The sequence below is a fragment of the Erpetoichthys calabaricus genome, chromosome 8 (assembly GCF_900747795.2).
Source record: "Erpetoichthys calabaricus chromosome 8, fErpCal1.3, whole genome shotgun sequence".
In the NCBI taxonomy this organism is placed as follows: domain Eukaryota; kingdom Metazoa; phylum Chordata; class Cladistia; order Polypteriformes; family Polypteridae; genus Erpetoichthys; species Erpetoichthys calabaricus.
Genome location: NC_041401.2, coordinates 26,977,853 through 26,991,214, shown reverse-complemented (window position 1 = coordinate 26,991,214; position 13,362 = coordinate 26,977,853). Strand labels below are relative to the sequence as shown.

At 38.4% G+C, this 13,362-nt stretch overlaps 1 protein-coding gene across 6 annotated transcripts in view; it reads right to left on the bottom strand.

Annotated features, from left to right (window-relative positions):
- The window catches only part of grb14 (growth factor receptor-bound protein 14), a 363,700-nt gene that overhangs the window by 48,348 nt on the left and 301,990 nt on the right, over nt 1-13,362 (bottom strand). The gene's annotated exons all lie outside the window — the stretch shown is intronic.

Here is a 13,362-nt window from a genome sequence, read left to right as displayed (position 1 = left end):
GATAACCAAGAGATATCTTCCATTTAATGGTTTACGTTCATGTTAAGTAATTAAAACAGATGTAGTAAGCAGAAATATTAGATGAAAAATGTCCTAATTTCAAACATAAAATAACGACCTTAGTACAACCAGAAGTTATTACATACATAAATTGTCAGCAAATGTGTATTATATGGTACATTGTTGTGTTCCAGCCAGGGTTTTCTCATTGGCTTGTATTTATTTGTTGTTTCATTGTTGGTTTGGAATTATTATTTTTCATATTGTTTTGTATTTTCTGTTATGTTTATAATTATGTACTGCCACCATTACTTGTTCTTTGCGAGTAGAGCCCCAGGAGTCAGGGCCACCCTTGATAAAGTAGTCTAGAGAGAAAGAGCTAGCAGTGGTACACTAAAGTGTGAAGGAGTTTATACTAAGCATCACTTTTTGTATGGATTTACTGGCTTTTCTGATTATTTCTGCCTTCTTTTTTCTAACAGGTTATGTATTGGGACTTATTTGGCTGGAATTACTTTTTAGGCAAATTTTTTTTATTTGAGCATTTTTGCCATATTTTTTCGGTTTATATGTCTCAATTTATAAATATTATATGTTGGGATCGTTTTTCGACTCAGCGTTTTCATGGTTTTTATCTCCGTTGTAAGGTAATTTTGTATATTCTGAGATTTTTATAGTCTTTTTGAACATTTCAATCATCTTCCCATTTTGGGCCAGAACCCAGCAGGTAGTTACATTTACATGTACTGAAAAAAGGTTGTTTTAGTTCTGTGTTCAACATTTCTTGTCTCACATTTCCTGTCATCCTACATTTACACAGATCGTTGCAGACACAGAACACACATGGAATGTAATTATTCCAAATAAAAATATATTATTTACCCTATACAATTTCAGACACCTATCTCCCAGATAAAGAGACTTCAGCTGTGAGAACTTTGCATCTGACTTCACCTGCCTTGATGGGGGATGGGATAGCAGGCTGTTTGCTGCTTGTGCTGATTGACGCAATTGTAAAACAAAGGCACTGATGAGGAGGTGTGATAGAATTTAAGGTGGCCCGGCATTACAACTATTTTTGTAGGCTTCAGGGATTCTAGTGTCAAAGGTGCTTGCAACAGTTGGGGAAGAATTGGTTACATTTTATTTTATTTTCATTTGGAGCACAGGCAAATGAAATAACTTGCTCTTGCACAGTATTAGTTGCAGGATGTGAGCCCACAATCTCAGGGTTTAAGGTTCAAAGCCACAAGCAGTACATCAATTGTTAGGGACAAACTGGAGAGCTCAAAACCAGTTTCATCATGTTCTTGACTTCATGTCACAACAGCTATAAATTAACGTATTCCTTTTTTGCATTTTACTGAGAATTAAGTTAACATATTACAGTCATACAAGCATGAAAACAGGAATGTCTAGCACTCAAGTCAGAACATCCAAAAAGAGAAATATGCACTACAATGATAGGTTGTATAGTAGCATAGTGTAGGGTTTAAATGGGTGTTAAAAACTCCTTGCATCTCCAATGATCTCCAGAGATCTTTGGTTTAGAATTCCAAACCACTCACAGTCAGTATGGGGTTTGCAGGTCAGTCCATGTTCACATTGACTTCACTTGGGTAAGTCAGTTATCTCCCATCCCCAAAATATGTGTGACTAGGGTAACTGGAAAATGTATGAGTACACTTGTCTCCTGCATTGGACTACTTTCTCCTTACATACAATATTGCTGTGATGGATTCTATCTTCTTACAACCCTGTAAAGGAAAAAGTGGACTCCGAAAAAGGAAATGGATGGAAAACTGAATTTGTTGCCTTATTTTGTAATCATAGTTATTAATATTGTATACAGTTGTGTTATTGGTATGACACTCTTACATAAAAAATTCTATACAAATGCATCTACCAATTGTAAAAATTCTTCATAAGTTTTAGATGCCTATAAATGTAATTATTGCTCTCTATATAAAGAGGTATAGTGCTACAAAGGAAACATGAATTCAGGAGTGTTCAAATTTTCACACACAGAAGCTTTGTCTAGTTTAGGACTAAACAGCTGGTTATTTTCCTGGCAGCTTATGAAATAAACTCCAACTTTGCAATAAACATCAGCCACTACCAGGTGAACACAAGACTGTGGTTAACTGCTTGGACACCACAGACCTACTGTAACATCTGTTGTGTTCCAGATGCAGATATATCAAGAAGATGGCAAAATGTATCGCTGGCTTGTTTCTCAAAAGCTGTTTTTCAATTAGCTAATGTACAACATGTGAGTGACAAGGCTGTACTGATAAAACTGTTATACCATTACAAGTAACAGACATGTGCCAATGGTTTGGAAAAATAGAAACTCCAGACTCTAACTCATGGAGGAATGGAAACAATAAGAATAAGAACTCCAGAAACGTGTTGTGACATCTCTATTCATTATGTTAAACCAGTAAGCGAATGAGAAGTGCAATGGTGCTGAATTATTTTAAATAAGGAGGCTTCCTGATGTGATTAAAGAAAAAACAGCTTAAAAAAAAAAAACAACCTCTAAATTCAAAACTGGTTTAGTTGTTAAGTCATTGTGAAACCCTTAGGATCCATTCACACTTGAGCGCTGTAAATTTCCAGTGCTTTAGTGTTTTTCAAGCTTTTTAATGGCCTTTTACAGATACTTTTCAAGTATTTTTCAGGATTTGTTTATTTTGAGTGCTATTTAAGCATTTTTCCAGTTTTTTTCAAAGAAGTGTTTTACAGGGAAAATATGATTGACATCATTTCCATTTTATCATTTTCCATTTTTCTATGACTTTAGTGCTTTTGATCTTAGTGATCACAGTACTGAAGAGCAGGAGTCATATGGGTCATGATTGCATATATGAGGTTCACCCTGTTCTGAAGCAGCAGGGAGTTGGGCGGACAATTCGGAACAGTTCGTGTGTGTGTGTTTGGGGGGGGGGGGGTTTGTATGTGGGAAGCGTTATTTTGCAAAAAAGAAAAAAAAAATTGCCTGCTGCCATTGGTGCCCTCTCATCCGGCTATCTAGTAACAGCTAGTGAGGAATTATAATGCATAGTGGTTAATAAACTTTAAAGAATTTAACATACATTATATTCACATAGATTTCATCCCACATGTGCTGAGGGGCAAATTTAATCAGACCAGTTTAGGATTACAAAGGTATATGTTTAGATTAATGTATTTGCTAAATTAATTTTGAAACAGTGTGATCTGGTGCCGCAATGGCTAATGTTTAGCCATGGGCACAGATTGTGGATACATAAAGGGGTTGGATATTATTTACTACATGAAGGACTAAATGTATTTTCTTAATTTAAAACTACTACTGACACATTGCCAGTATTAAGTGTTAAAACTGGTCATTCTGCGGAGTTAAACACACTAATAGCGATCAATACACAAATACACAAGACCAGAACTTGCAAATCCCAAACAGTTGGAGCTGTAAGGAAGAAATGCCAGCTCTGCGCTAGCATTCTGCCTGTATGTTAAAACATCTTTACTGAACCTTAACCTGATTAAAAGTAAATGTACACCTATAACTTTTGTTGACTTCTTGTCACTTGATCGTAAGGTACATGCGCATTGAACTTTTCCTTTAATAGCTATCGCTAGACTACCAAAGCACCGGTGCAAGATGACACTCTCTTTGCAAGATGACCTGCTTCACTTCTGGCTTATTCAGGAAGAAGTACTGTCTTCCAGTAACAACACATCCATACACTTGTTGTTTTCTTTTACCAGCGTTTTTTTTAAGTGTTACCATTGATTTAAATGAAACAAGCATTTGGCTGAAAACACAGAAAATTGCTGCATGTAGGAGTTAATGCTCACTGCTAAAATGCTTAGTTGTGAATAGTGTCATTGAAAACAATTTAAAATAATGTTTTAAGCAATTTAGAAACATTCTGGTCTAGCATTAGAAAAACATTTAGATGTGAATGGGTACTTAGCATTTTTGTGCCTTTTTTCCTACAGATCTGACTTGAGTACCAGTTTCTCCGAAATAAACTACTATATGTAAAGGACTAGGCAAACTGCTTTTTGAATTAATAGATACTGTATACATGTACAATTGTATGCAAAAGCATAAAATAACCTGCTTTATTGCTATATACTGCATGTGTACATTCAAGGCCATAGTGCTGCATATATTTATTGTAAATCAGAATATAGACTGGCATGCAACATAATATTGAACACAAAACTACCATGCACTAGGTACATAAACATATGTACACTGTATGTTGTATGTGAAACACCTAAATAACAAATACTTTGAAAATGTAGAATACAATGCTCACAAAATTAAATTTGAAATTTAGCAAAAAAAAAATAATCACAAATTCAATGTGTATCAATTATGAAAATGACTGTCTACAACTGAGTCAGTCTAATCAAATTGAAATGGAATCTACAGTAGATTATATATGACTTTTTATGTAGCACATATGGTTAAAATATAAATTATTGCACATAATAGTAATCACAACTCCATTTTTACAGCATACATTAAGTAGAAAGGTGAGAGGAATACAAGCTTCCTGTGCAATATGGCAGAAATCCAAAAATTATTTAAATAACTGTTGCACGGTCAGCATGTAGTCAAAAGTGCCTTAATTAAGAGGAGAATGACACATCTGCGATGAACTGCAATACTAAATACTAATCAGTATGCAGTGAATTAAACAAGATGAATATTCATATAAAGTCTTTGAAATGATAAAGAACATACACCATGCCAGAACTGTTTGTAAGCGGTTTGAAGGATTAAACCTTCAAATCAGCTTCACATTCTAACACATACTGGCTATTAATTCTTTGCAAAATATGACCGACCCTTTCAGATACAGTATGTTTGATCTTGACAGGACAATCGGACAAGGCATGCTGAAAAGAAAACACTACTTTCTGTGACTAGAATCTCTGTTCAAAAGTGGAAGAATATATATATAAAAAAAGGTTATATAACATAGAAATGATTAAGATCATTGAGCTTGAAGATTTGAAATTTCGCCTTTAACAATGCACAATTGTTTCTGACACAGAATGCTTGCTACCATTTCTCTTAACAACTTTCCATTTAGTTTAAATGGGAAAAACTAATACATTATTTTTGGTATTGTTTTTTATAATTGTATAGGTGTAGTTGAAGTTCCTCAGTCCCTACAAAGACAATTTAACCAAACAAAATAACTGAGTGTATTAAGTGTATTTAATAATAGCAATTATTATAATAATTCTTTACATTTATATAGTAATTTTAGACACTATACATAGTGAGCGGGGAGCCAATTCAACGACCACTAATGTGTAGCATTCACCTGGGTTATGCGACAGTAGCCATTTTTGCACCAGTACACTTACCACACATTAGTTGTTAGGTGGTAAAGTGATGGGAGAAATAGCCATTTAGAGACAAGGGATGATTAGGAGCCAGAATGACTACGCCATGGTGGGCAATTTAGCCTGGTCATCGGGATACATTCTGCTTTTTACAAAGGATGCCCAGAGATCTTTTATGACCTCAAAGAGTCTTTTTGAAACAAATTCTAAATCATATTCAAGTCTTTTGTGGCATATTATTCTTATTAATGTGGTACAGCGTGCAATTATAACCTGCTTTTACAGTTTTAGATTATGTAAACTTGTGTTGATTTATAAGATAAAGGCCACTTTAAAAGAGCTTATTAAACAGAAATAAAAATTTTCATTTCAAGCGTCCCAAAGATCCTAATAAATATTCCAGGGAATAGCATAATTACAAACCATTTAAAATTAGTTAAGTTACCATAGTTTTGTTTATTAATCAAAAGATCTGAAAACAAACACAAAAATAATTTATGTACTTGGCCATAAAAAAATAAATAAAAGAGAACTCCTTTTGTTTCTAAGAGGATGGTGCCATTAGGCTCTAATAAAGTGGAAACATGTTATTCAGTTTTTTAATACAGTTTCAATTTAGGGGCTAAAATAATGAATTGACATATTTGGTTTGCTGTCCTGGTCTGGAATGGACTGGCATTCATTTCCATGTTTGGCATGGGTCAGTTGCTTCTGGAATGAGCTTCACTGTAACTAGATTAAGTAATTTAGACAAAGGATGGATGGCTCTGATTTAGTCATACAAACAAAACTTTCATGTACAGCTGGATCCAACACTCACTTTTACTCATAACAGGACTTAGGTAAACATTGTTTCATTTCTTCCTGTAATAAGGCAATTAAAATAATCTATATGCTTCATTAACTCGTACTGTGTAGAGTCCATGTAGGGCAGAGTTTGAAATGGATCATGTGCTTCATGTTGTGGACCAAAAAAACAACCAACACTATGCAAGGTTTATGGAAGATGGAACTTAGAATTAATATATATACACTAGCCAAAGTTTATCTAGATTGTAAAGAAATTTGAGCATAATATGAATTTCACTTAAAGCTTGTGTTTAGTTTCCTAACTTTATACAATTCAAATCAAGTGCAACTGCAAAAGAAAAAATAAAAAAAAACTAAATCTTATTTTTTTTTTTAAATTACTAATCTTTAAGATCACATTGCAACAAGTACAAAAAGCAGTTCCTTTAAATAATACTCAATAAAAACAAAGAATAAAAAAATCAAAATACTCCACTTTCCCACTGCGATGTAGAGGGTGGCTCTGAATTGTTCCATTTGAGCAAGTTAGGTTGATGCACAATGTGGTATAGTAAATCACAAAAGATTTATCATGACATATTATTCCATCTGGCATTACTGAAAATGTAATTTCTAAAACTTTTTGCACCACCACCATCTACTCAAAGCACCATGATGTTCCAACAATGATGGATAGATTAAAAGCCAGAAGTCTGTATGACCATCAGCATCAAGTGACTCCGTGAGAACCCTAACTACAAAGAGGACTATTTCATTTATGTTAGGTAGAATGCCTAGAGGGGACTGGGTGGTCTCGTGGCCTGGAACCCCTACAGATTTTATTTTTTTCTCCAGCTTTCTGGAGTTTTTTTTTTGTTTTTTCTGTCCACCCTGGCCATCGGACCTTACTCCTTTCTATGTTAACTAATGTTGTCTTATTTTAATTTCTTATTTTGTCTTTTATTTTTCTTTTCTTCATTATTTAAAGCACTTTGAGCTACTTTTTGTATGAAAATGTGCTATATAAATAAATGTTGTTGTAAGTTTAGCCTGATTTGATTTAATAAAGAAGAGATGATTAGCTGCAACTTTTACATACGCATTAATAATGAAATGTTGCGATAGACGTTGAGATGATAGAAGTGGGTTAAATACATGGGAACGTATCAGTAATTTTGACCCAAAATATTGTGTGGGTGTTATTCGTTTTTCTGAACGGGTTTGTTTCATATTGTACGGCCATCCTGTTTTGCTCTCTGGGAAAAGCAAAGGAAAGAGTAAAGGGTCAGCATATGGCGATGAATTTGACATAAATGACGAAGCATGCTTTGCCTTTGGATATACACGAATATCTACTCTGTCTTCGATATCTGCGTCTTTCGAAATTATTATCGCTGACAATTCGCCACATGTGGGTTTATTATAAATGCGACTCATCTTTTGGATTCATATAGAAATCCAAGAAAATCTTTTTGTCCGTGTTTTGCTGATAAATTTTGTGTAAAGTGCGATACTTTTGGACGTATGATTTGTATCCATTATTGCTTTAACCCTTTAACCGCCAACTCCCTAAATATTCCCCAAGCCAGGCGAAATCTGAACAATTTTTGTTTTTTTACTTTTTTACATTTTTTTTACATTTTTTACATTTATTCAAGCAGTATTGACCACTAAATGTTGTGCAAGTTGCCAGTGTATACACGAAATCTATAAATGTAACCTGAATTCTCAGCTAAGCAAAACATCTTGATACCAAACCGTGCCCTTTTCAATGGTAGATACTGTCGAAACTGTAAGCGGCCCTTCCACGACAATAAACTTTCATCAACTGCAACTGACGGTCCTGGCATGTAGGGCAACTGAAATGCTTCAAATAAATGATCAATCAAAGGACGTAGCTTGAACAAGTGGTCGCAGTTTGGATCTTTCTTATCTGGCTCGTTTCTGTTGTCATTCAAATGAAAGAATTTCAGCAGCAAAGAGAATCGGTTACGTGTCATGACAGCTGCAAAAATAGGTGTTGCATACATAGGATCTGTAGACCAGTACATCTCAATATCTGGTTTTCTGATTATTCCCATCAACATCAAAATCCCAATGAATTTTTTCATTTCGTTTTCATCAGTGTCAAACCAAGCACGAACACGGGAATGTGGAGGTAAATTGGGATTTTTCTCAATAAACTGTGCTGCATACAGATTTGTCTGATGAACAAAATGTCTGATCAAATCAGGTGACACAAACAGCTCATAAAACTGCTCAGCAGTGTAATTGTTTACATCAACAGTAAAGCCACACGTTCCCTCAAACGAATGCAGAAAAGGTAGTTCACCACGGGCAGCAGCCCAGCTGAGATGCTGGGGATACACCCACTCAGCGCCGTCATCCGACGCGTCTTCATTCACAATATCATGCAGCGCACGTTGCTGCTCATCACTGTCACTAAAATCTTCTTCAGAACTGCTACAATCATGATCAGAACTGTCCAAAATCGCCTGCAAAGCCTCACTTGAAGTCAGTTTACGTTTCGCCATATTCACAGCTGTTACATGCGAATCACGTCACATGACCGGCCAAAACAACCACAGACTTGTCGAAATACAACATAGTAATAATACCCACGCCAAACCGTCAGTTATACTACTTGCCAGGCATTCATATAACCACAGGCAAATGTGCCGGATAATTCCGGCAGTATGGCGTTAGCATTAAAACAGCGGTGCCGGATATATCCGGCAGAGGGCGGTGAAGGGGTTAATTTCTATTACATCGAATCATTTAACTCTTTCGAATCTATGTTGCATCGCTTCTCCGTGAGCATAAATATTATATTATAAATATACACCTGACCAAATTTTTTTTCTTCTCGAAATTAAACTTGTCGTAGGTGTAACTGTAGCGGGAACATAGATTCTCATAGCGTATGGTCCATTATTGTGTAAATCAATGTTTTGTGCATTGAATGATGCTAACACGAAAAGATTATTGTAGACGCGTATACTTTGCCTGTAGTGTTTGTGGATTTCACTTTCACCAAACAACAAATCTTTAAATTCTTGCGGAAACGGCTCTTCATTGGGAAGCAGCAGTACTTTTCCTCTACAGTTGCTTTCTGTTCTCTCTACAGTACAGTAATGCCACAAAAAAAGTCATAAAAATTGTGGAGGATATTTGCAGTTTCCGCTAACAATTATTAGATAGGGTCTAAAGAAAAATCAGCGAATGACTGAGGCCGCGAACTCTGAACCACGACTTTGCAGGGGTCTACTGTATGTCTGTATGTGTGTGTTGTGACGGCCATTCCAGAACATTGTACTTTTCCCTTTGCATGAATGCCTTTGTAGATTTCGAACTGTGTTTTGGGTCATTGTCTTGTTGGAATATCCAACCCCTGCGTAACTTCAACTTTGTGACTGATGCTTGAACATTATCCTGAAGAATTTGTTGATATTGGGTTGAATTCACCCGACCCTCGACTTTAACAAGGGCCCCTGTCCCTGAACTAGCCCCACAGCATGATGGAACCTCCACCAAATTTGACAGTAGGTAGCGGGTGTTTTTCTTGGAATGCGGTGATCTTCTGCCATGCAAAGCGCTTTTTGTTATGACCAAATAAAATTTGTCTCACATCAGTCCAAAGCACTTTGTTCCAAAATGAATGTGGCTTGTCTAAATGAGCATTTGCATACAACAACCAACTCTGTTTGTGGCGTGAGTGCAGAAAGAGCTTCTTTCTCATCACCCTGCCATACAGATGTTCTTTGTGCAAATTGCGCTGAATTGTAGAACGATGTACAGATACACCATCTGCAGCAAGATGTTTTTGCAGGTCTTTGGAGGTGATCTGTGGGTTGTCTGTAACCACTCTTAAAATCCTGTGCATATGCCGCTCCTGTATTTTTCTTGGCCTGCCAGAACTGGGTTTAAAAGCAACTGTGCATGTGGCCTTCCATGATTGGCACTACAGCCATTGTTTTAAATAAAAAAAATGAAACAAAAAAAACACCCATAGACTCAGGACTCCTTTCTGCTCTCCACTGGAGTAGCTATGCTGCAGCTGCCCATAGGAAGGCTGCTCACATTATGAAGGGGATGGGGGAAAGCCTTCGGGAGCCCATCCCTGAAAGAGTCAAAACCATCAGAGAGCCAATGGGGTCAGGACTGTTGGGGATAAAAACTGGTGTTGTGCTAAGGTGTTACCCACTTAATGGCAGCACTCGGATCCCAACTTGAGGTGGCCCATCCGGCTAGGCATGTGGAACGTCTTGTCTCTCCAGTTGTCGGAGGGGGTTCGTAAATTCTGCATCTCAGTGGTGGCACTCTCTGAGGTGTGCAGACCTAGTACAGGTCAGATCTCTGTAGGTGGGTAGACCTTTCATTGTTGTGGTCGCTCTAATGGCTGTCATATTCAGGAAGTAGCTGTTGCTGTGGCGGACTGGCTCCTTCTGATGTTGTCCGATGGCACTCCTTTCAAAGAGAGTATTATGAGGCTCAGATTAAGGCACTCTCTGGGTGCTTTGTCTGTTGTCTCAGTGTATGCTCCGACTACGGTGAATGATGTCTCAGTGAGGGTGACATTTTATTCACAACTTCATTCAGTGGTTGATGGACGCCCATGAGAGGACACTCATCTGGTCATGGGTGACTTCAACGCAGCCACTGGCACTAATAGGGCTGGCTATGAGGATTGTGTTGGGCCCCATGGGTCAGGCAACCGTGGTGAAAGTGGCTCCATGTTCCTTGACTTTGCAAAAGGTTAGGGGGCTGTGGATCACTGGATCCTGGTTCCAGCGCCCTGAAGTGCATCGCTGGACTTGGTACTCCAATACTAGTGGTGCATTGAAGGCGATTGATCAAATCCTTGTGGGCATACGCTGGAGACTCTTACAAAACTGCAGAGTCTACAGAAGTGCCCAATTTGTGAATTCTGACGACAGATTTGTTGCTGCTACTCTGAAGATCCAGCTTAGGTCCAGTAAGACATCACCTAATAGGAAAATGAGGCTGTACCTGACCAGAAACCAAGATCACTCTGTTTCTAACGAGTTTGTATGCAGTTTGTGTGAGCAACTTACAGACTTGGGTGCAACTGCAGATCCTAATATGATGTGGGAGACATTCTGTGAGAAGACCCTGAAGGTTGCCGAGGGTTGTGTTGATGTTACTACCAGTGTTCCCAGAGTGTTTAATCTCGCAAGGCAGGAAAATCATCGAGAAGAGTTGCAGCGCACGGCTTGATGGCAACTCCAGTCTGTACCGGGAACTGAGAAGGACAGCTGCGAGGGCTCTGACAGCAGATAAGGAGGTGTGTGTTAGAGAAATTTATGAGCAAATGACACACCATCTATGGTCTAGTGATCCATGTCCTGTTTACAGAAGAATTGAAGCATTACTCACATCCAAATCTGTTCCTCAGAGAGTTGCAGTCAGGGCGGCTGATGGAACGGTCCTTACAGATGACACTGCAGTTGTGACCTGCTGGGCTCGCTACTTTGAGCAGGTGTTTAAAGCTGATCCTCCGGCTAGGACATTGGATATTTCTGGGTCCACGGTTCTTGAGGCTGATCCTCCAATTAGCTGTGAACCACCCAATCTTACTGAGATTGCACAGGTGGTGGTAGGGAAGGCTGCAGGGATCTGTGGTATCCAAGGTGAACTTCTCCAGGCTGGTGGTAAGGCTGTTCTCCTGGCATTGCAAGCAATCTTTGCTTCCATTTGGGAGACGGGCATCATCCCAACTGACTGGAAAACGAGACTTGTCGTCCCTATCTGGAAAGCGAAGGGTGATCGCCTGTACTGCAGCAACTACGGGGGTGGGGGGCTGGATGGGGGGTAACACTGCCGTTGGTGATGGGTAAGGGGTCCTTGCTGGGGTCATTCTCAATAGGATCCGTGATCACTTGCTCACCCACCAGCGACTGGATCAGTCTGCTTTTACACCTAGGAAGTCTATCACAAATCACTTCCTGGCACTAAGGGTTCTCATGGAGTGCAAACATGAATATCGGCAGAGTTTTTTTTGAAGCCTTTGTCGATTTTTGTAAAGCATTCTAGAGTGCTTAGATCTTCTGGTCAGCTGTCTCTGGTTGTCCCTCGTACCAAGTGTAAAACCAAGGGGGACAGGGCTTTTGCAGCTGCTGCGCCTCGCCTGTGGAACTCTTTACCTCATCATATAAAGGAGTCGTCTACAATTGAACTGTTTAAAACAAGACTAAAGACTCATTTCTATTCACTTGCATTCTGTGACCTTCAGTAATACTGATGGTTTCCTCTTTGTGATTATATAACATTACTTCTATTTTTTTATGTACAGTATATAACATTACTTCTATTTATTATGTATTTTATGTTCATATATTTTATTTCTATTTATGTTTTATGTTAATTTGTTTTGTTTTTCTTTTATTCTATTATTGTAAAGCACTTTGGCCACAGCATTACTATGTTGTTTTAAGTGTGCTATATAAATAAATTGACATTCGACTGTCGAGCTGTCCTGTGGTACATCCTGAGACTTTGTGGGATCCCCTCAAAGTTGCTGCATATCATGGCCAGCCTGTACATTTGTACTTTGAGTGCGTTTTCCCAGTTGATTCTGGGGTTCATCAGGGGTGTGTCCTTGCTCCTAGTCTGTTCAATGCTTGTATGGACTGGGTGTTGGGCAACTGTTGGTAAAGAAAGGTTCACTGATCTTGACTTCGCTGACAATGCTGTGATCTTCACGGAGTCAATGGAGGCTCCGATTGGGGCTCTCAAGAGACTGAGCAATAAGTCTAAGTGTCTGGTCTTGCATGTGTCCTGGATAAAAACCAAGATCCAGGCCTTTATCGATGTTTGTCTGCAGAAAGAATGCTGACCTTGTTGAGAGGCTTACTTTCCTTGGCAGCCACATTCATGTCTCTGGTGACTATTCCTATGAAGTCAGTAGACAGATTGGGAAGGCATGGGAGGTCATAAGGTCACTGGAAAGGTGTATGTGGTGCACTCAATATCTACGCAAAAGGACGAAGGTCCAAGTCTTTAGAGTCCTGGTGCTTCCTGTCGTGCTATATGGTTGAGAGACATGGATGCTATCTAGTGACCAGAGATGAAAACTGGACTCCTTCAGTACTGTGTCTCTTCTGAGAATACTTAGGTACTGCTGGCTTGACTTTGTGTTGAATGAGTGGTTGCTTGCGGAGTCTCGAATGAGGCACATTATCTGCATTATGAGGG